This window comes from Staurois parvus, unplaced genomic scaffold (assembly GCF_062004578.1).
Source record: "Staurois parvus isolate SC_StPar_1 unplaced genomic scaffold, SC_StPar_1.0 ptg000011l, whole genome shotgun sequence".
NCBI lineage: Eukaryota > Metazoa > Chordata > Amphibia > Anura > Ranidae > Staurois > Staurois parvus.
This window is the reverse complement of record NW_028317807.1, coordinates 23230904-23252911: the sequence shown is the minus strand read 5'-3', so window position 1 is coordinate 23252911 and position 22008 is coordinate 23230904. Positions and strand designations below refer to the sequence as shown.

The 22008-nt window shown below is 42.4% G+C and overlaps 1 protein-coding gene across 1 annotated transcript in view; it reads left to right on the top strand.

Annotated features, from left to right (window-relative positions):
• The first annotated feature begins 398 nt into the window (after positions 1-398).
• MAP3K13 (mitogen-activated protein kinase kinase kinase 13) overlaps positions 399-22008 on the top strand; it is a 208253-nt gene continuing 186643 nt past the window's right edge. The window contains exons 1-2 of the mRNA XM_089671689.1: positions 399-486; positions 13424-13559. The gene's annotated coding sequence lies outside the window, so the exon portion shown is untranslated. The remainder of the gene's footprint in view (positions 487-13423; positions 13560-22008) is intronic.

Here is a 22008-nt window from a genome sequence, read left to right as displayed (position 1 = left end):
CAGAATCCTTAGCACAGAGTCCCCCAGAATCCTCTTGTACAGCGCACAGTACCCCAGAATCCTCTTGTACAGAACACAGTACCCCAGAATCCTCTAGCACAGTCCCCCAGAATCCTTAGTAGAGTCCCCCAGAATCCTCTAGTACAGAGCACAGTACCCCAGAATCCTCTAGTACAGAGCACAGTACCCCAGAATCCTCTAGTACAGAGCACAGTACCCCAGAATCCTCTAGTACAGAGCACAGTACCCCCAGCCTTCTCTAGCACAGAGCAGAGTACCCCCAGCAGAGAGCATTCTACTGGACAGAAGACGCTCGCAGTACCAGCCTCTCCAAACACAGCCACAACCACACTTCTGTCCCCTTGTGACCCGCCCTTGTCACGGGAAGTGACGTCAGCCCGGTATCAGGTGGTGGGAGGGACCGCGTTATTAGCATATCACTGGAGCTCTTGAGTGGTCCGAGATCTGTGAAGGTACGGCGGACAGGTGAGCACGTGATGTGAGTGGGCGGAGTCTGCAGAAGTAAACATCGTGTTGTGTGGTGGCTGATCATGTGATTCTTCGGGATCAGAGATCGTCTTGTATAATCTCCTGCATTGATCCCGGCGATCTCTCATCTGACATGGGTGCAATGCAGAATTGGGATATTTGTATGTAGGGCTTGGTGCGCAGAGGTGTATTACAGGTTCCTATGTAGGCTGGGGCTTTCTGCTAGGAGCTGGCAGCACAATCCAGTTTGACAAAATCTCAGAACTGCACATTTCTGCACATATGACGTTTAATAGAATATGCATGTAAACGTGTTATTGGCTACAATATTCATCTGTGTAATACATAGAACAAGGACCATCATCAGCATTGCATAATATTGGGAATCCAATACAACAAAACTGACACGTTTCAGCCCCTGACTGGGCCTTAGTCAAAACAGTCATGGTAAGAGGCTGAAATGTGTCAGTTTTGTTGTATTGGATTCCCCCGTTACTCTTGATGGATTCATAATAAAGATTATATGGATTTTCTGTAATACCGATGCTGGACCTTCTGCTTATCATATTATTGGATGGTGTGTGCGGCGGTGGATCAGGCGCAGGTGTTTTGCCTTAACCAGTAGCATGCATCTACAATACAGGTAGCAGCATCACATTTGCTTACCTCCCAACATCTGAACTTCAGAATGAGGGACACTTGAGGGAGGAAGTGACTTGCGGCATGTGTAATGCACAGTGGCAAACGTGTGTATGGCCAAATGCTTAACAATGGGAGGGGCCTAAGGGGCGTGGTTAAACAAAACTGGGGCTTTCTTGTACCTATAAAATATGCTTTGATTGCTGTGCCACAAGCAGGAGTTTCACGGACACAAACCCCAGCACAATCATTTTTAAAAAAAAGAAACAAAAGCTTCCATTACAAATGATTTTGCTCAAACTGTGAAAGAGTGCGTTATAAAAAGTGACCTATTGACTCTTCAGACATTTGGCGACTTCTGCGCACTTCAACATGCGCTGACCCCGCTCTGCCATTTTACGTGGCCTACCACTTCGTGGCTGAGTTGCTGTTGTTCCCAGTTGCTTCCACTTTGTTATACTACCACTAACAGTTGACGGTGGAATATTTAGTAGCCAGGAAATTTCACAGATGGACTTATTGCATAGGTGGCAACCTATCACACTATCTTGCTTGAATTCACTGAGCTCCTGAGAGCGACCCATTCTTTCACAAATATTTGTAGAAGCAGATTTTATACACCTGTGGCCATGGAGGTGATTGGAACACCTGAATACAATGATTTGGAGAGGCTCCCAATACCTTTGGCAATATAGTGTATTTCTGAATGGTTTTGTGAATATAAAAGATGAGGTTATGCCAAGTAATTAGATACCAAATATGTCAAGCCATAAAATTGTACACACCCGTGAACAAAAAACAAACTTTGGGACACAAAATTGTACACAGGCAAAACTATAAAATCCTTTCCAGGTCATCAGTTTAAAGCAGAGCTCCACCCATAAGGGGAAGCTCTGCTTGTTTGCACTCTCCACTGCCACATTTGGCAGTTTTTTGGGGGGAGGGGCAGCGGGTACCTGGTTTTAACAGGTAGCCGCTCCCACTTTTGGCTCAGTTCGCGGCTGCGAATTGAGCCAGATGTTTGGCTCCCTTCTTTCCCCCCACTGTCTTCTAGGATACTTCACAGGTGCCAGAAGACTATGGGACCATTCAGGAGGTGCAGCATGACTCGTGCATGCACAGTAGGAAAAGGTTTCATTTACGGTTTCCCTTACTTGCTGTGCCAGAGCCAGGAACCGGGAGGCTAGTGAAGAACATGAGCAAAAATTTGAAAAAATGGACCTGCTGGTGAAAAGTGTTAAACCCAAACCCAAAAATGAATGTATTGCAGCTTGCCAATTCGTAGATGTGGTGGCTGCCATAGTTTTCTTTTTTTTTTCTTTTTTTTTCACCAGGAGAGTATGACCAGGAGTGGGGTGTATACAGGGCTTTTTTTCAGCAGGAATATGGGGGAACACAGTGATAGCACCTCCAGCACTGAATGTATGTAATGGCAAGGGGTGCTGGAGGGTCTATTGATGCTGGCTGCTGGGGGATCTATTGTAGTTGGAGGGGATCTAATTTTGCGTGGGGCTCTATTTTTGCTGGTGGGGAATCTATAGTTGCTGGGGTGGAGGAATCTTATGTTGTCGGGTGGTCAGTTGTTGCTGGGAGGGACCTACTATTGAGAGAGAGTTCTATTGATGCTGGCTGCTGGGAGATCTGTTGTTGCTGCTGGAGTCTGTTGCTGGGGTGGTATTTTTTTGAGGATTCATTGTTGCTGGGGGAGTCTATTGTTCCTGGAGGGATCTATTGTAACTGAGTCTATTGCTGGTGCAAAATCTATTGTTCCTGGGGGAGAGAGGTCTTTTGTTGCTGGTGGGGTCAATTGTCGCTGGAAGGGATCTACTGTTGAGGAAAAGGTCTGTTGATAATGGTTGCTGGGAGATCTGTTTTTTTCTGCTGGGTGTCTATTGTTGCTGGGGTGGCTCTATTGTTACCGAGGTGGTATTTTGTTGCCGGGGTCCATTGTTTTTGGGGGAGTCTATTGTTGTGGGGGGATCTATTGTTGCTGGCTGCAGGGGATCTATCTTACTTCTTTTCTTGTTATCATTTAAAAAAATACTTAGCACCACAAAATGATACTTGGTTCTGTATTTTCAAAAAGGGGTGGTACTGTTAGGTGGGTACGGGGTGGAACCAAGGGACGCTGCTCGGACGTGGGTAGGGGGCGGAGACAAGCGGTGACTCAAAAAAGGGGAGTTCATGCACCTATTGTCTGAGAAAAAAAGCCCTGGCTGTATCTACTGGAGTATGTCATGTTGTAGATCTGAGATCTTTGCTGAAAGCTCAGGGTGGTGACATAGAAATTGGTTTAGTTTAAGGCAGGTCATAGACGGGTCGTTTATTGGCTGAATTTTCGTCCGCAAGAAAAATTGGCCGATATTCACACCGTTAGTGGGGACAGCCCGTTGCCCGTTATTTGCCGATCTTCCATTAATTTTTATTGGTCATGCTGGAAAATCCACGAAAAACGGACGTTTTTTGTGGACATTGGTGGCAGCATCGGCAACGGGGCCGACCGATTTTTCGTTTGCTAGAGAGTTTTTTTTTTTTCTTGAGAGAGTGCATGTGATCAGCACAGGGCCAATCAGCACTGGCCAGACAAGAGGGGTAGGGGTTATGCAGCCTCATAGGATAGTCAGAGGAGAATGAAAACTCCTCCTACAAGCTTTAACCAGTGCTCTGCTGGACACTGGTAGAAGTCACAAGACTGCTGATGAGAAAAGGTATTTAGCAGTTTGCATTTACTAGAATAATTGCATTTCTTTTTTTGTGTACTGTGGGAGACCAGATATAGTGAATGCAGGGTCCTGGGTTTAGTAACACTTTAAGTGCTGCCAGTTCTAAGGACAGACAGGCTGTAAACACTGGAGGAGGCCACAGCAGTGCTATGGAGGTTAGGAAAGCTGGAAGGGGGGGGGGGGGGTTATAAATAGTTTAGGTAAAGGTACTCCTGTCCTTCAGGACTCTTTCTCACCATTTGGCTCCATGCACATGGGACGTTTTGATAACGTTGTGTAAAGTCACATTAAAAACGTGAGTTTTTCAGCTTTTGTTAGCGTTTTTGCTTTAGCGGTTTCCTGCGTTTTTCCGCATTTGCGGTTTTTAGCTGTTTTTTTTTACTACAAAAAAAACAATTTTTTTTTGTAAAAAAAACGACCAAAAATGCAGACTTGTGACATTTTACCGCGTTTTGCTGCATTAGAGCTTTTTTACAGCTTAAAAACTCCTCTAGAAACCCACTAGTTCTGTGTTTTTTTCTAGCCAAAAAAGGTCCCTGCCAAAAAACGTTGATTACAGTCTATGTGTAAATGGACACATAGGACAACATGCTGGGGGGTTTACTGGCTGTAGAAAAAAACGTCAAAAGCCAAAAACAGCCGCTATGAAAACATCCAGTGTGCATGAGGACTTATGACGTGAGAGCCCATGCACGTGAACACGTATTATGATGCCTGATAGCATGCATTGCGTTACGGCAGCGCATTCATTTGATTAGGCTGTGTACCAAAAAGGTGTCATGTACCATTTCTGTTAGTGTACTGCAATGTACGTCCATCAGCAAGGTGTGCATCTATCTTGTGTTGCCTCTCCTGACGATAACAGACATATTGCCGATGGGAATGGTATCATTTTTTTTCTCTCTTTGCTATATTGGGGAGATTTCCTTTCTCTTCCTGTCTTGTATACACACCAGGAAATTAAAGCAAAGCGAAGGAAACCCACTCTTAAGCTGGGTGTATACTTTTTTTTTTAGTTCAACCAGTAGATTGAAAGAAACAAAAACAACACAGATTCCTGTATCTACACAACTTATGTGGATGCAAGGATCTTCCCCGCTGCTCTATTGTATTCTGACAGTTGAGAATACAGTGATCAGCGCTGCAGCCATTGGCTACATAAGATTGCGTGCTGGTGCTCCAGCAGGACTGTTCCACAGAAACTAGTGCAACAATGGGGTTCTGTTGAACGGAGAGGGGTACACACAGATGGAAGCACAGTATGGCCGGTTCCTGCTGAACTGGCCAAATTTCGATACTTGTATACCTAGTTTTAGACAGTTGTCACCGCAACTCCACTTTCTATCTTGGGGACAGTTATCACCAGGAAAAATAAGAGGTGAAATTCCTCAGCAAGTACAGAAACCTCAATAAAAGCGATGAAACCAAAATACAGTTTGTGTCAAAGTCTACTTTGAAGGTGAGTTTTATATTGGAATGGGCAGTACAATGGCTAAGTGGTTAGCACCTGCGCCTGGCAGCACTAGGGTTATTGGTTTGAATCCCAGCCACGGCACTACCTGCCTGGAGTTTGCATGTTCTCCCTGTGCCTGTGTGGGTTTCCTCCCGGTATTCTGGTTTCCTCCCACACTCCAAAGACATGCAGGTAGGTTAATTGGCGCCTGACTAAATTGGCCCTAGTATGTGTATGTATGAATGAGAGTTAGGAACCTTAGATTGTAAGCCCCTTGAGGGCAGGAACTGATGTGAATACAGTATACAGTGCCTTGAAAAAGTATTCATACCCCTTGAGATTTTCCACATTTTGTCATGTTACAACCAAAAACGTAAATGTTATTGGGATTTTATGTGATAGACCAACACAAAATGGCACATAATTGTGAAGTGGAAGGAAAATGTTAAATGGTTTTCTCAGATTCTTTACAGATAAATATCTGAAAAGTGTGGCGTGCATTTGTATTCAGCCCCATGAATCAATACTTTGTAAAACCACCTTTCACTGCAATTACAGCTGCAAGTCTTTTTGGGGTTGTCTCTACCAGCTTTGCACATCTAGAGAGTGAAATGTTTGCCCATTCTTCACAAAATAGCTCAAGCTCTGCCAGATTGGATGGAGAGTGTCTGTGAATAGTAATTTTCAAGTCTTGCTACAGATTCTCAATTGAATTTATGTCTGGACTTTGACTGGACCATTCTAACACATGACTATGCTTTGATCTAAACCATTGCATTGTAGCTCTGGCTGTATGTTTAGGGTTGTTGTCCTGCTGGAAGGTGAACCTCTGCCTCAGTCTCAAGTCTTTTCAGACTCTTAACAGGTTTTCTTCTAAGATTGTCCTGTGTTTGGCTCCATCCATTTTCCCATCAACTCTAACCATCTTCCCTGTCCCTGATGAAAAAAATGATCCCCACCACATAATGCTGCCACCACCATGTTTCACAGTGGGGATGGTGTGTTCAGGGTGATGTGCAGTGTTAGTTTTCTGCCACACATAGCTTTTTGATTTTAGGCCAAAAAGTTAAATTTTGGTCTCATAGCACCTTCTTCCGCATGTTTGCTGTGTTCCCCACATGGCTTCACACAAACTGCAAACAGGACTTCTTATGGCTTTCTTCTTGCCACTCTTCCATAATGACCAGATTTGTGGAGTTCATGACTAATAGTTGTCCTGTGGACATATTCTCCCACCTGAGCTGTGGATCTCTGCAGCTCCTCCAGAGTTACCATGGGCCTCTTGGCTGCTTCTCTGATTAATGCTCTCCTTGCCTGGCTTGTCAGTTTAGGTAGACTGCCATGTCTTGGTAGGTTTGCAGTGGTGCCATACTCTTTCCATTTTTGGATGATGGATTGAACAGTGCTCAGTGAGATGTTCAAAGTTTAGGATTTTTTATTAATAACCTAACCCTGCTTTAAACTTCTCCACAATTTTATCCCTGACCTGTCTGGTGTGTTCCTTGGCCTTCATGATGCTGTTTGTTCACTAATATTCTTTAACAAACCTCTGAGGGCTTCACAGAACAGCTGTATTTATACTGAGATTACATTACACACAGGTGGACTATTTACTAATTAGGTGACTTCTGAAGGCAATTGGTTCCACTAGATTTTAGTTAGGGGTATCGGAGTCAAGGGGGCTGATAACAAATGCACATCACACTTTTCAGATATTTATTTGTAAAAAAATTTGAAAACCATTTATAATTTTCCTTCCACTTCACAATTATGTGCCACTTTGTGTTGGTCTATCACATAAAATCCCAAAAAATACATTTACATTTTTGGTTGTACCATGACAAAATGTGGAAAATTTCAAGCGGCATGAATACTGTTTCAAGGCACTGTATATGTAGAGTTCTGTGTACATTGACGGTGCTATAGAAGTCCCTATAATAAATAAATAATATCCCACTAATTCAGAAGATGGGTTAAAAAGCAGAATTAACACGCATCTAGCAATTACTGTGGCCTTTCCAGTGCAAAGAGTTAAGAAGCAGTGTGTTTTGTTTGGAGAGGGAGGCCTTCCCACTAGTAGGCTAGAAAATGGAGCTCGCGGTAGAAATACGAGTCTGTGTTTGCCAAGCCGAAACTGGAGACGATACATTATCCATGAAACCTTCACTCACAATGAACCTGTCGCTGCCAGGACGCAGGTTCCCACAGAACACTTCACACTCATACAACATTATTTGTTTGAAATGACTGTCTCTGCCTATCACCTCGAATTTTACAGATTCGTATTTCCTACCATACTCCTACTGCCTGTGGGCATTGCATGAGTTCAGGCAGAGGACAGTTCCTGGAGTCAGGGAAAATCACAAGGTGTATGCAAGATTTACAACCTTATCCCCTTTTTACTACAACCGTCTTTCTATATTCCGAGTCCAAAACTAACAAAAAAACGAACAAATATCTTTTGCATCCCAGATGATTCTCTTGTTAAATGTTACCCATAGATTACAAACAACCAAATCAGTCAACTTACCAGCCACCAGTCAGCAATACCATATTTACTGTGAAAAAAAAAAATGTATCTGAGGTCCTGAGTGTGGATCATATTTAATGATATACCAGGGGTGTCAAACTGGTGGCCCTCCAGCTGTTGCAAAACGACAAGTCCCATCATTCCTCTGCTTTTGGGAGTCATGCTTGTAACTGTCAATCTTGCAATGGGACTTGTAGTTTGGCAACAGCTGGAGGGCCAACAGTTTGACACCCGTGTTATATACACATGTAAGTGCTTGTGCTGTCCTAGCAACAGAGGGTGCTAGGCAGCAGTAGCCACCTGCACCCTAGCAACCTACACTATGAGGCAATAGCTGCCTGCATCCTAGCAACTGATGATGCTAGGCAACAATAATTGCCTCTATCCTAAAAACAGAGGATGATAGATGGCAGTATCCACCTGCATCCTAGTAACGGAGGACACTAGGAAGCAATAGTTGCTTGCATCCTAGCTACTGAAGATGCTAGGTGGTAATAACTGCCTGGGTCTTAGAAACGGAGGGCACTAGACAGCATTAGCCACCTGCATCCTAGCAACAGAGGATTCTAGAAGGCAATAGCTATCTACATCCTAGCAACTAAGCACTCTATGCAGCAATAATTGCCTGTATCTTAACAAAAGAGGATGCTAAGAAGCAATTAGCTGCCTGCATTCTAGCAACTGAACATGCTATGTGCCAGTAGTTCCCTGCATTCTGGCAAAGCATGACACTAGGAGGTAATTTCCCTCTTCGTCCTGGGAACTGAGGATGTGTGGTGGCCACAGCCACCTGTGTCCAAACAAGGGGGGATGCTAGGCAACAATAGCCACTTGGATCCTAGCAACCAACACAAAAAGGCTGCCTTCATCCTAGCAATTGAAGATGCTAGGTGGCAATAATTTCCTCTGTCCTAGCACCAGAGAATGCTAGGTGGCATTAGCCACCTGCGTCCTAGCAACAGATATCCCTAGGAGGCAATAGTTGCCTGCATCCTATCAACTGAGCATGCTACAATCAACAGCTTTCTGCAGCCTAGCAATGGAGGATGCTATGCGACAATACATGATAAGGAGGATGCTATAGCTGCTTGCATCCTAGCAACTGAGAGTGCTAGGTGGCAATGGTCACCTGTGTCCTAATAATGGAGGATGCTAAGCAATAAAAGCTGTTTGTACCCTAGCAACCATTAGACTGCACTGATGCTGTACGGTATGCATGTAAACATTGCTCAGGCATCACATATGTACTGTGCAAAGAGGACTTTTTACACAGAATCTTGCTACTAGCTTCTGCCAGTAACATTCTGTGTACTAGTTGTAGTGTTTTCATATGGCTATGTGCAGGTACTCTAAGGATTCACAAGTGTGGCAGGGACTACTGCTCCTCTGAGAAGAGATCTGTGCTAGGATCACTTTTTAGAGGTGTTTGACATGCAGTAAGGAGACAAAGGAATAATTTACTAAAACTGGAGTGTGCAAAACCTGGTGCAGCTCTGCATAGAAACTAATCAGCGTCCAGTTTTTATGTCAAAACTTAATTGAACAAGCTGAAGTTAGAAGCTGATTGGCTACCATGCACAACTGCACCAGATTTTTCACTCTCCGGTTTTAGTAAATCAATCCAAATATGTCACTGCCTGTTTTACCCAACTGCACCACAACTATGTTCATTGCATGGCGGTTGCAGCTTGGCTCTATGCACTTCACTGCTCACCGAACGCAACAGGGGAATTCTTTCTGACCTTAGATGCATATACCCCCGGTAAATAAATGCATCTCAATGGCATGTTTTTACCTCTCCCCAAACAAAAGTGTAAATGGAACCTTATAGTTTTTCTTAATAATTAGTATAATGTCATACCTCACAACTTTCTAGGATTAGAAAAAGAAATGCCTTTTAGTACAACATATACAGTACAGGAAAACGCTTCCTGTTACTTTGCACCATGAAGCAGTGATAGCCAAAAGAAGTGTTTTTTTTCTGCTAGTTTTCCTGTATACTGGGTTTTTAAAACAACAAATGCAATAATATAGAGGTTTTGTACAAGGCTGTAGTGCAGAATAACATTTGGAAGTCAATTTGTGAATTTTTTTATGTGCATGTGTATGTGGAATCCAAAAGAACAAATGAAACCAGAGCTCAAATCTTCATGCAGACTAATGCAGGCCATAGATGGGGAGAAAAACGGCAGATTTTTCTTTTAAAAAATGAAAATTCGGTCGTTCAAGCGGCCGACGTTGCCATCAATGGTAAAAAAAATCGGCCGATTTTCATCCCTTCTACAGCCAGCAAAAAGTGTCCCTGAAGAGAACTCTGCTATTTCTGACAGTTCCTTGACATTTACAGCGGTTGAAACATTGTATCTATTTATTTCCATTTAGGATACAGATGTTTTTATTCGGAAACAAATAGATACAATGTTTCAACCGCTGTAAATGTGAAGGAACTGTCAGAGAACTGTCAGAAATAGCGGAGCTCTCTGCAGAGACACTTTTTGCTGGACTGGAATTATTCTTATTTTCATCCTACTTCTTCTTCTTCTTCATCCTCATCCTCTTCTTCTTCTTCATCCTCATCCTCTTCTTCTTCTTCTTCTTCTTCTTCATCCTCATCATCTTCTTCATCCTCATCCTCTTCTTCATCCTCATCTTCTTCTTCTTCATCCTCATCCTCTTCTTCTTCATCCTATTCTTCTTCTTCATCCTCATCCTCTTCTTCATCCTCATCCTCTTCTTCTTCATCATCATCATCCTCTTCTTCATCATCCTCTTCTTCTTCTTCTTCTTCTTCATCCTCATCCTCTTCTTCATCCTCATCCTCTTCTTCATCCTCATCTTCTTCTTCTTCATCCTCATCCTCTTCTTCATCCTCATCCTCTTCTTCTTTTTCATCCTCATCCTCTTCTTCATCCTCATCCTCTTCTTCTTCTTCATCATCATTATCCTCTTCTTCTTCATCATCCTCTTCTTCTTCATCATCCTCATCCTCTTCTTCTTCATCCTCATCCTCTTCTTCTTCATCCTCTTCTTCTTCCTCTTCTTCTTCATCCTCATCCTCATCTTCTTCTTCCTCATCCTCTTCTTCTTCTTCATCATCATCCTCATCCTCTTCTTCTTCATCATCATCCTCATCCTCCTCCTCTTCTTCTTCTTCTTCTTCTTCTTCATCCTCATCCTCTTCTTCATCCTCATCCTCTTCTTCATCCTCATCCTATTCTTCATCATCATCATCATCCTCTTCTTCTTCATCATCCTCTTCTTCTTCATCCTCATCCTCTTCTTCTTCTTCTTCTTCATCCTCATCCTCTTCTTCTTCATCCTCATCCTCTTCTTCATCCTCATCCTCTTCTTCTTCATCCTCTTCTTCTTCCTCTTCTTCATCCTCTTCTTCATCCTCTTCCTCTTCTTCTTTTTCTTCTTTTTGTCTTCCTCTTGCAGGTCACTGCTCATGCGCAGTTTTTTTATCGGTAAAAAATTGGCCGATTCGCCCACTAATTGCCGCGAAAATCGGCCGATCGGCAAAATCGGCCGATTTTTTTCCAACTTTACCGGAAAAAAAAACGGCCAAAATACCGAAAATTGGCCGACCAAATCGCCCACTAACGATCCGAAAATCAGCCGATTTTATTTTCGGCCGAAAAATCGGCCGATTTTCGACCCATCTATGGCCTGCATAAAGGGTATACAAAATGCCAAATGCTGAAGTGCAGCCCTTCAAAGATCAGGAAATCTGGGTACTGGTGAACAAAACAAGGGCGCACTCTCATCGTGCATTACCATGGTACGCCACGTATTTATTGAAAAAACAGATATATACTCACAAACCAAAAGAGGATAAAAACAGAACAGGTAGTCCGCAATATCAGTCCAATGAAATACTGTGCCCTAAATAGGGATACTGACGCATTTCGGGAGACAAACTCCCTTCTTCATGGCTCTAAAAAGGCACAGTCCATTCAAATGAGGGACAGTTGGGAAATACAGTATGTAGTCTGATTTACAATTAGACATAATATATTTTACGTCAATCTAACATATTTTCAGTATTGACATAAAGCTGGACTTTGGGAGAAGCAAATATTGTCTAAATACAAGGCATGTGTATTCTTATGTGGATCCTGGTGTGCTCTGTGTATTTCTTTCAGATCTGTTCAGTAAAACATTGCCCTGTGCAGGAGTTTCCTGTAATAAAGACTGATCACTGCTGCACTGTCTGCTTGTGCAGTGTAACTTGTCTTGTATCCGCCCCCTCTTGTAGTTTTCTGCAGGCAGCCTGCAGTAGGTGGATCTTTCCCACAGCTCTGCTCTCTGCACAGACTATGCGCAGCAATATGATGGAAGCAATATTTTGCAAGGTAATATCTGAGTTTGCAAAGGAATTTGGTGCACAAAAAGTGGATCTATATATTTTGTGACTATTGAGGAGTGTATTTAAATGACAGTTTTTGTGTCTGGAGTTTAGTTTTAAGTGCCAGACAGTGCAGAAGTGCTAGAAAGAAGTGAAGAAATAACCAATCTGAGGATCATCAGATTTTCTTTAACCGTTCCCCTGCCGATGTATAGCAGATATACTGCTACACGGCGGCACGGGTGCGTAAAATCACGTGTATATATACGTGATTTTCATTCCTGGGCAGGGGTGGGCGCCCTACCGCACCGCCATTCACGGCCGCAAATGTCAATCACTGGGTGATTACCCGCCAACGCATGGTGATTACTGACAATCACTGACGGGGAGGAAGACTGTTTTGTTTACAAACAGTCTTCCTCCCTGTCAGCTCGGGCACACTGCTCGGGATGGATGTGCACAGCCAACCCGAGCAGTGTGCTTACAGTGAAGCATACCCCCTGCCCCCTACTAAAACTTTCCCAGCACATAATTAACCCTTTGAATTCCCCTCACATTTACCCCTTCCTGCCCAGTGTCATTAGTACAGTGTCAGAGCTGTTTTTTAGCACTGATCACTGTATTGGTGTCACTGGGGATGTCAGTGACACCAAGTTAGTTTCCCCTCAGTGTCAGAATGTCCGCCACATTCCCCCTAAAAGTCGGTGATCGCCGCCATTACTAGTAGGGGTAGAAAAAAATCCTATTTGTAAATGCTATAACTTTCCCGTATACCAATTAATTTACATGTATTGGGATTTTTTTTAGCAAAGACATATCGCAGAATGCATTTTGGCATAAATTTATGACAAAATGTTATATTTTTAAAATTTTTTTACTGGACATGTTTAATAGCAAAAAGTCCAAAATATATTTTTTTTCTCAAAATTGTCGGTCTTTTTTTGCTTATAGCGCACAAAATAAAAAATGCACATGCAATCAAATACCAACAAAAGAAAGCTCAATTCGTGGGAAAAAAAGGAAGTAATTTTTATCTGGGTGTGGTGTTGCATGACCGTGCAATTGTCAGTTAAAGTAACGCAGCGCCGTAATGCAAAAAATGTCCTGGTCAGGAAGGGGGGTAAATCCTCTGGAGGTCAAGTGGTTAAAAAGGTAACAGTCATAATAATTTAGTTGTACAAACTATGTATAAAAGTATAAAGGTACACAAATCTCATAGTCATGTGTGTCCTATCTTCTAGGGTCTGCTACTGTTTCGAAGAAGAGTCAATGCAAGGCGACTGATTTGGTGTTTTGTTATGAAGATGCTGCAAGGAAATGATTATGATGGTGAAAGACACAGACTGTGGGGACCTACATGTTCCAGCATAGAAGAGGGTATGTTTCTGCTTTGGGGAATGTACCAAAATGAATAATTTCCAACGGTTAAATTATTACCTAAACCCAAGAACACAAATATTATATTGCAGTTTACCCGTCCTGAGATGTTGTGGCTGCATTAATGTTCATTTTTCTGGCGAAGAATATTTTCAGCAAATACAGAAAATACCCGCTGATCATGCCAGTCACTTTTTGTGAGCTGAACTGGAAACAAAACAATGTTATCGCTCTTGTGTAGACTACTAATCTCCCCATCCCCCATATAATGAAAGGCAGACATGTTTTTGATGTCTGCCCTTTGTGGCAACTTGTCTGGAAGGGGTTGATTTAGGCCGGATATACATGGGTCGATTTTCAAACGATTTTTCATTTGAAAATTGGACCTAATAATAGGTCGGCCGATTTTCGCTCTGTTAGTGGGGCAATGGCTCCAGCCAATCTTCGTGGTTCCTCCCCATTTTGTTTATCAGGCTTGCTAGAAAATTCGTAAAAAACAACCAATTTTTGAAATCATTGGTGGTACCATCGGATTACAGAACAATGTTTTCGATCAAAAAATCGTTCGGAATTTGACCCATGTATGGCCTGCTTTACTAAAACTGGAGAGTGCAAAATATGGTGCAGCTGTGCATGGCAACCAATCGGCTTCTATCTTCAGCTTGTTCAATTAAGCTTTGGCAAAAAAGAAACAAAAAAGAAAAGAAAAAAAAAAGCTGATTAATTTCTATGCAGAACTGCACTAGATTATCCATTCTCCAGTTTTAGTAAAACAACCATGAAGTGTGTTGTTTACAAAGTAAAAAAATATAAGGTACGTTTATGCAGCCACACTTTTGTGTATGCCTAAAAGTATGCAATGTATGTTAATTGGGACCAATCTGCTAATTCGTCTTTCTGATTGACTGCTTTGGGTAGCTGCATTTTGTACATCATACAGTAGGCCTGCATCTGGAGGTAAGAGTTAGGGCTCATTCACACTTGGCTGTTTTACCAACGCTTGCAAACGCTCCTATAGCGTTTGGCAAGCGTTGGTCCGGCGTTTGCGGAGTGTTTTTTAATGCTCGGCAAATGCTCCGCAACCGCCGCATGCGCGGTTTAGCGGCGGTTGCTAGGCGTTTGCCGAGCGTTAAAAACGCCCCACAAACACCTATAATGCATTTTGAATGGTGTTACCGCTCCTCAAACGCCCCGCAACGCCAGCCGGGCGTTTGCGGAGCGGCACCATAGACTAGAATAGGAGGCTTCAACGCCTCCTGACTCGACCAGAGGTGTCCGTTTTGCCGCGACACAACGCAAACGCTCCCGTGAGAACAGCACCATGTGCTGTAATGTGCAGAATTGGCAGAGGCGTTTGGGAAGCGGTAAAAACGCTTCCCAAACGCCTCTCTGCCGCCTGCACGCAACGCTAGTGTGAACGTAGCCTAATGCTTGATTTTCCATACAACAGATTTATACAACTTTCCAGAAAAATATGTCTTGTGATTTGTGTGATCTACAGTACTTTGCGTAACTCATTAAAGTTTTACAGAACTAAACTGCACAAGGTCGACTGATCAGCTGAAGATTGCAGATCTATTTACTCAGCATGCTGTGGTCCAAATATTCCTGAGATTCCATCTGTCGGTTTCATTTTGCATCTCCCAAAATGTGTAAATAAGCAGAGATCTTTGACGTGGACGCGCCTTGTAGTCCATAGGCCACATACCTTTCTTGTGGCACTCTATGCATGCCATGGACTGTTGATTACTCTGTTATCTTTTGCAGCTGACTCCTAAATTCTTGGCAAATACACCTTGAGTATAATCAGTGTGATGTGTTGTATGTTAATCTTTATTTATCATGATATTAGGACTGTGATTAGTACCTATTGGCAGAGCCAGATATAATAATATTTAAGTGTGTCCTAGTCTTAATGCCTTCTCATTAAGGCCCCTTAACCACTTCATTTCTGGACACTTTTACCCCCTTCCTGTCCAGGCCAATTTTCAGCTTTCAGCGCTATCACACTTTGAATGACAATTCCGCGGTCATGAAACACTGTACCCATATGAATTTTTTTGAGATAAATAAAACTTTATCTTGGTGGTATTTATTCACCACTGGGATTTTTTTTTTGCTATATAAATGAAAAAGTCCAAACATTTTGAAAAAAAAGTGTTTTTCTTATACAATTTTGCAAATAAATAATCTTTCTTTGTAAATCTTGGGCAAAATGTATTCAGTTATCTTTTTAGTAAAAAAAAACCCAAATTAGTTTAACCAAAAACTAATATTTTTCTAAATTTGTTTTACATTCTTCTTTTTTTTTTTTATATTATTATTTATATATATTTTTTTTACATACTGTCACCATAGTGACACTGTACTACTTGTGGGGGGGTTTATGAAGATTTTTCTTTTTACACTGACTGCTTTTACACCCATAAAGGCTCCTTCTCTCTGGCTGCATTCTTGCAGTCATTGAGAAATACTGTATGAGCTGTGATTGGTCACAGCTTGTCACATGGTACAAGGCTGTTGTGAATAGCCTTGTACCATGTGACCTCTGTGATCATGTGATCATTCACAGGTTTCACACGTAGTAAGCAATGATGTCAGAAGTGACATCTTGCGTACTACTCTTCATGTGATCACTGATTGGCCAATCAGTGATCACATGATCGGGACCTCGCACAAAGGTCCCGTACAATCCTCCAGACACAGTGGGCACGGGAATGCGGTGGGAGCGCGCACAAGCAGGGGGCAGGGAGGACGTTTATAAATGGCCACTCGCACCTGCACTGCTCCTGTCCAGCCGTTTATATACATGGGCTGCACAGGAAGTGGTTAATGAAGTAAAAGTTTTTTTTTTTAATTGGAAGTTACACCCAAGCATATCCCCCCCCCCCCCAAATTTTTCAAGGCCCCCACCCCCACATATGTACGCATGCACAAACGTAAAAGCACGCACTAGGGCGCCTACACATGGGAACGTTGATTGCGATACACATGTTACATATCGCCACGCACCCCAGACCTCCTCTGTAACGCTGAACTGTTGACCTATAAGGGGCTTTAAATGCGCCACCTGTAGAAAATATAGGGTACTAAAGTTTGTTGCCATTTCACAAGTGCACACAAATTTAAGGTTTGACATGGTGGATATCTATTTACTCGATGCAACCTCGTCTTTTATATTGTACAAAAAATTGGATAATTTATTGCTTTTTGTACCCTAAAACTAACTTAAGTGTATTTTTTTACTGAAATTTTGCGTTTCCTAGACCTTTGTGATAATGTCGTGTGACATAAAAAATTTAAGCTACCGCTATTTTATTCTCTAGGGTCTTTAATTTCAGAAAATATATAATATTGGGACTTTGTGTCATCTTCAGGCCTTCAGGTCTTCAGTGAAATGGATAAAGGATAACCCCGATACTCCCCTTTCCTGACGAGCACCCAATTGGTGCTCATTACACTGCAAGGTCTCTTTCCTCCCTGCTAGTCCCCGCATGCGTTGATGGAGAGAGGCGTGGGGGGGGGAGATAAACAGCACAATGTTAAAAATTAAACCTTTAAGTCGCCATAAAGCCCCTTTTTTTTAAAGCTCCAGACATTACTTAAAGCAGATTTAAATACGGTTTTGGTTAAAGTTTATGTTTTTTTATCAGGACAAGTAGATTGTCATGAGGGACAAGTAGATTGGCACACTGATTTAGTCACTGGACAAGTAGTTTTTTCCAAAATTTCCACACCCCTGCATAGTATTCTGTCAATGGGAAAAAAGTGTATCTGCTTGCCTGTACGAGGTACAAACACACAGATACCCTGACAGGCTTTCAGGAGTCCTGCATGGCACCAGAGATCTGCTGATCATTGATGCAATGCTTTACAGGCTACCAAAACAAAAAATAGTAAATGCATGTATAATTTTTTGTTCAAAGGTGAATTTATCTTTTAGGACCCTATCATACAGAATAGTCTGGTCCCTGGCCTCACTTTTGTCCACTGCAATAGAGGATGGCGAAGGACCTGCCCCAGCCTGTATTTGGTTAATGAAAAATAGCAGCTCACTAATAAGATGATCCTCGACTCTCTCCTATCAGCCAGCTATCTGCATTAGATTGACAGCACTGCAATGCAGTAAAGCGTAAAAAAGCTTGGAGTGTACCCACTCATGCTCAAAGTCTAGAGCTGACCAAAAACAAATCAAATTTCAGTCAATTCCTGAAGAACTGGCCAACGTTTGCTCAGTGGGTGGCCCTGTCTATCAATATACATCAATTGAAAAATCGAAGGAGCCAGGTGGAAAATTGTCAGCTAAAAAATGGCTGCATCCAATCAGAAGCAGGCACTGTTCAGGTACTTTGACAGCTGGTGGAGCCAGGTATCAAAATACAATAGCTACAGCTGGATATTCCTCTTGTGTAGTGTGGAGGAATCTGTTGTATTTATGTGTATGGCCAGCTTAAGTCCTTCTGTACAGGGGGTACAACAGGCAATAAAATGACAAACGGGTACTACTTAAAATTCAGATGGGTCTTCTATATCTGTTAAGAGTTTTACTTTAATTCACATGCTATATCACAGATGCAGCAGCAATCCTATCATTGTCTCGAAGTGGATATCAATCCTAACTGATCGACATTATGGGGTGGATGTACTAAAGCCAAATAGTGCATTCATTTTCCCCAGAGCTTAGTGAATGTAGTGAAGCTCTACTGATTCCCATCATCCAATCATGTGCAAGCAAAAATGCTGCTTTTTTTATTTTTCTTGCACCTGATTGGGTATGCTTTACTGATTGAAGCTTCACCACATTCACTAAGCTCTAGGAAAAATTAGTTCAACTGCACTAGCAAAGTGCACAGTCTATTTGCCTTTAGTAAATCCACCCCTTAGTCTTCTAAAGCACTACACATCATACACAATCATTGCACCTCAGTGCCACTTATCTACAGCTTCTTTGCAGTTACTTCTTGTATACATGCATGCGCTTTAATGACAGCTGTGTGGCTTATCTCAGGGTTGGTTTCCAGATGGAAATGGCTACTTGTAAAATGAATTGGAAGATGGTGTGGTGACAGGGTGACAAGGCAGGAGTACCATTGAGAGATAAGGACAGACTGTTGTCACCCTATGGCAAGAATAATAAATAATAAAAGCTGCACATTTCAAAATATTGGTGGGTATAAACAAATACATTACATAATATATTTTTGTTGACTTTTTAAATGAGTAAGTATATTCAAATTCCTTCTAACCTTTTTCCTGTTTGTATTCCACTTTCACATAAACAGGTGAATTAGGCCATACTGAAAGACTATGGACAGAACATAAAAGAGCTGCTGAGTTCTGTCGATTGTTTAATATACATTTATACCTTTTTGATACTTTTTATTAGTTTTTATTTTAATTCCTATGGCCTAAAGCTATATTCCAGGTATGGCAATTTTTACCTAGTTATAATGGTCGAGCTAGGGTGTATGCATGTGTCATACCTGTGGAAACTAGAAATCACTTTAGTAGGCACCACTACTACAGTGATCTCCACTAGCATCATGGATCCAGTGCTGAATGTCTGCCCTTCTGAACGAACACATTAGGTTACTCACTCCACATGGGCACCATTCAGAGAACACTTTGCATCTTCCCAATAAATGCAAAGCATTCTCTGATAAGACGAGAAGGAGAAGTACAGCAGTGATGTCTCAATCTTTGCCTTGTCCAATCAGAGACTGCATTAACTGAGAAAATGGAAAGTGTTCTCTGAATGATGCCAGTGCTGTGTCAGTGACCTCCTGTGTTCACTAAGTAGAAGGGCAGCTACTTGACACAGGACCTGCACGCTAGCTGGGATCACTGTAGTAGCAAAGACTACTACAGTGTTTTCCAGCTTCCACAGAAAACGGCCAGGTATGCACATGCAGGGGTGGACTGACCATTTGGAAACTCGGGCACTGCCCGAGGGCCCGGGGTCAGTAGGGGGCCCCATGAGATGCCCCTGGTACCTTTTTCATAGGCTTTTTTGAGTTTGGGCAAGGAAACAGGGGCCTCATGATCCCCTATTGAGGGCCCGGGGTCAGTAGGGGGCCTCATAAGATGCCCCTGGTACCTTTTTCATAGGCTTTTTTGAGTTTGGACAAGGACACAGGGGCCCCATGATCCCCTATTGCCCGGGGCCCCATGAGTTGTCAGTCCGCCCCTGGACACATGCATACTTACATTGGTCTGAGCTGGACAAATGTAATGGAAAAATATCCATACCTGGAATTCAGATTTAAGAACTCCAGGTTAAGCTGAGTTTTATACAAATAAAAAGTCTCTTTCAGTCTGATGCTCATTATTCTATGCCGTTCAGCCTTCCTCACTCCGAGGGTGGTGCTCAGAACCTGAGAACTTTTGGCCTGCAGTTTTGGAGGTTCAGATTTAGGATCAAACTTAAAAGGATGATGTCTGCTTTATGGATGAACTAAGAGAGCCAGGGGCACTTGATAAATGCTGGGACAGAAATTAGGCATACTCCGCAAGGTCCTGTGTCCTCTGAGTGAGGTAATATGAAATATTATTCAAATACAATGTATGTTTAATGTAGTATATTGCAACGCAATTTTGTGGATACAAGCTATGTATTCAAGAAAATATTATGATCATTTTACAGGTTTCCTTTATATTCTATACAATCAAAGTGCCTGGATCAGCATGTGCTATGTCATCCAGCATAAATTGTGTAGAATTGGTAAAAAAAAAAAGACGTAACCCAATCCCCATCAGGTATAACATGACAAAGACAAGTGTTAGTGTATGCAGACAGCAATCCTCCCGTGTAAGGTTAACCTTTAACTACAGACGTGCTGGAATTCCCCTCTCACCTGAGCCAGTATCGGCTCACGAGACTGAGTTTCTCTAAGATTTAATTTCACTAAGCACTGCCTTCCTTTGTATTGTTTTGCTGCTATATTGTGTGTATTTCGGTGTATGTGTTTATTAGAAACATTGACCACTTGCCCTCCAGAGAATTTACCCCCCGGCTTGCACGCGTCCCCTACCCGGAAATGCAAAATCATGTATATATACATGATTTTGTGCACTCCTGCTGCCCTGTAACAGTATTTCTGCTATAGGGCGGTGGGAAAGCCATTAAAAGTGATATTAAAGGCAATTAAAAAAAATAATAACCAACATGTCATACTTACCTGCTCTCTTAGGTTTTTGCACAGAGCAGCGCTGATCCTCCTCTTTTTGGGTCCTCCACCAGAGCTCCTGGCCCCTCCGTCCTGCCTAGTGCCCCCAGAGCAAGCAGCTTGCTATGGGGGCACCCGGTTCAGCAAGAACCAACCAAATTTCGATCCCTCTATGGGCAGGTTTGCTGTACTGAAGGCAGTCTATTGATCGACTGAAGTACAACCGACCTGTTGTTTTTTTTTATGTGATCACTGTCTGCGGTTATAGCCACCATCAGTGTTTATTGTATTTTGAGGAATCCTTCCCACTGTCAGAATACAATAGTACAATGGGAGGGATTCCCCCATCAACACTGACTGTGTTGATGGGGAAATTGAGCTATTTTTGTTCCTTCAACCTATGGTTAAATAAAGAACATTGCATAATCTATGGCTAGCTAGAGTATGCTTAAGCTGGTCTAAGGCTCAGTTCACATTAACTTTGTCAGCAGGCGTCAGACAGGCGTTTGAGAAGCGTTTTTAACACTTCTCAAATGCCTATGAAAATTCTGTACATAGCAGCACACAGTGCCGTTCACACTGAAGCGTTAGCGTGGCGTCACGGCAAAACTGACCCCTCTTGTAGAGTCAGGAGAAGTTGAAGCCTCCCATTCAAGTCTATGGTGCCGCTCCTCAAGCGCCTGGCAGGCGTTTGCGACGTGGTAGCGAGGATGTTGCGAGGTGGTTGCGGAGCATTAATACCATTTAACTTCATTATAGGCATTTGTGGTGCGGTTTTAACGCTTGGCAAACGCCTATTAACCGCCTCAAAACCACACATAGGGCATTTGGGGAGCGCTTGAGGAGTGGTACAAACGCTTCCCAAATGCCTGTCTAATGCCCGTCAAATGCTATAGGGGCGTTTGGCAAAAGTTAGAAATAAAGTCAAGTGTGAACGAGCCCTTACACTAATAGATATTCGAAAAAACATTTGTACAAAAATTCAAATGAAAATTACCATTGGTGAATTTAATGACTTGAGAATAAATTGAAAATATTTGCTTTTAACATCCGATTTTGGAGTGAATGGACTTTCCCGAACAAAAACCACATTCACTGTTAGAAATGTGTTTGTTCGAGGAAAAATCAAACATTCTTAAAACAAACGTTTTCAAGTGGCATTCTACTAGTGTATGGCCAGATTTAACAGATAGATAGATCTGCAGGTAAAATGTGTATGTATGAAGTTAGCCATTTTTATCTGGGAGCAGGGGCGGACTGACAACTCATGGGGCCCCTGGGCA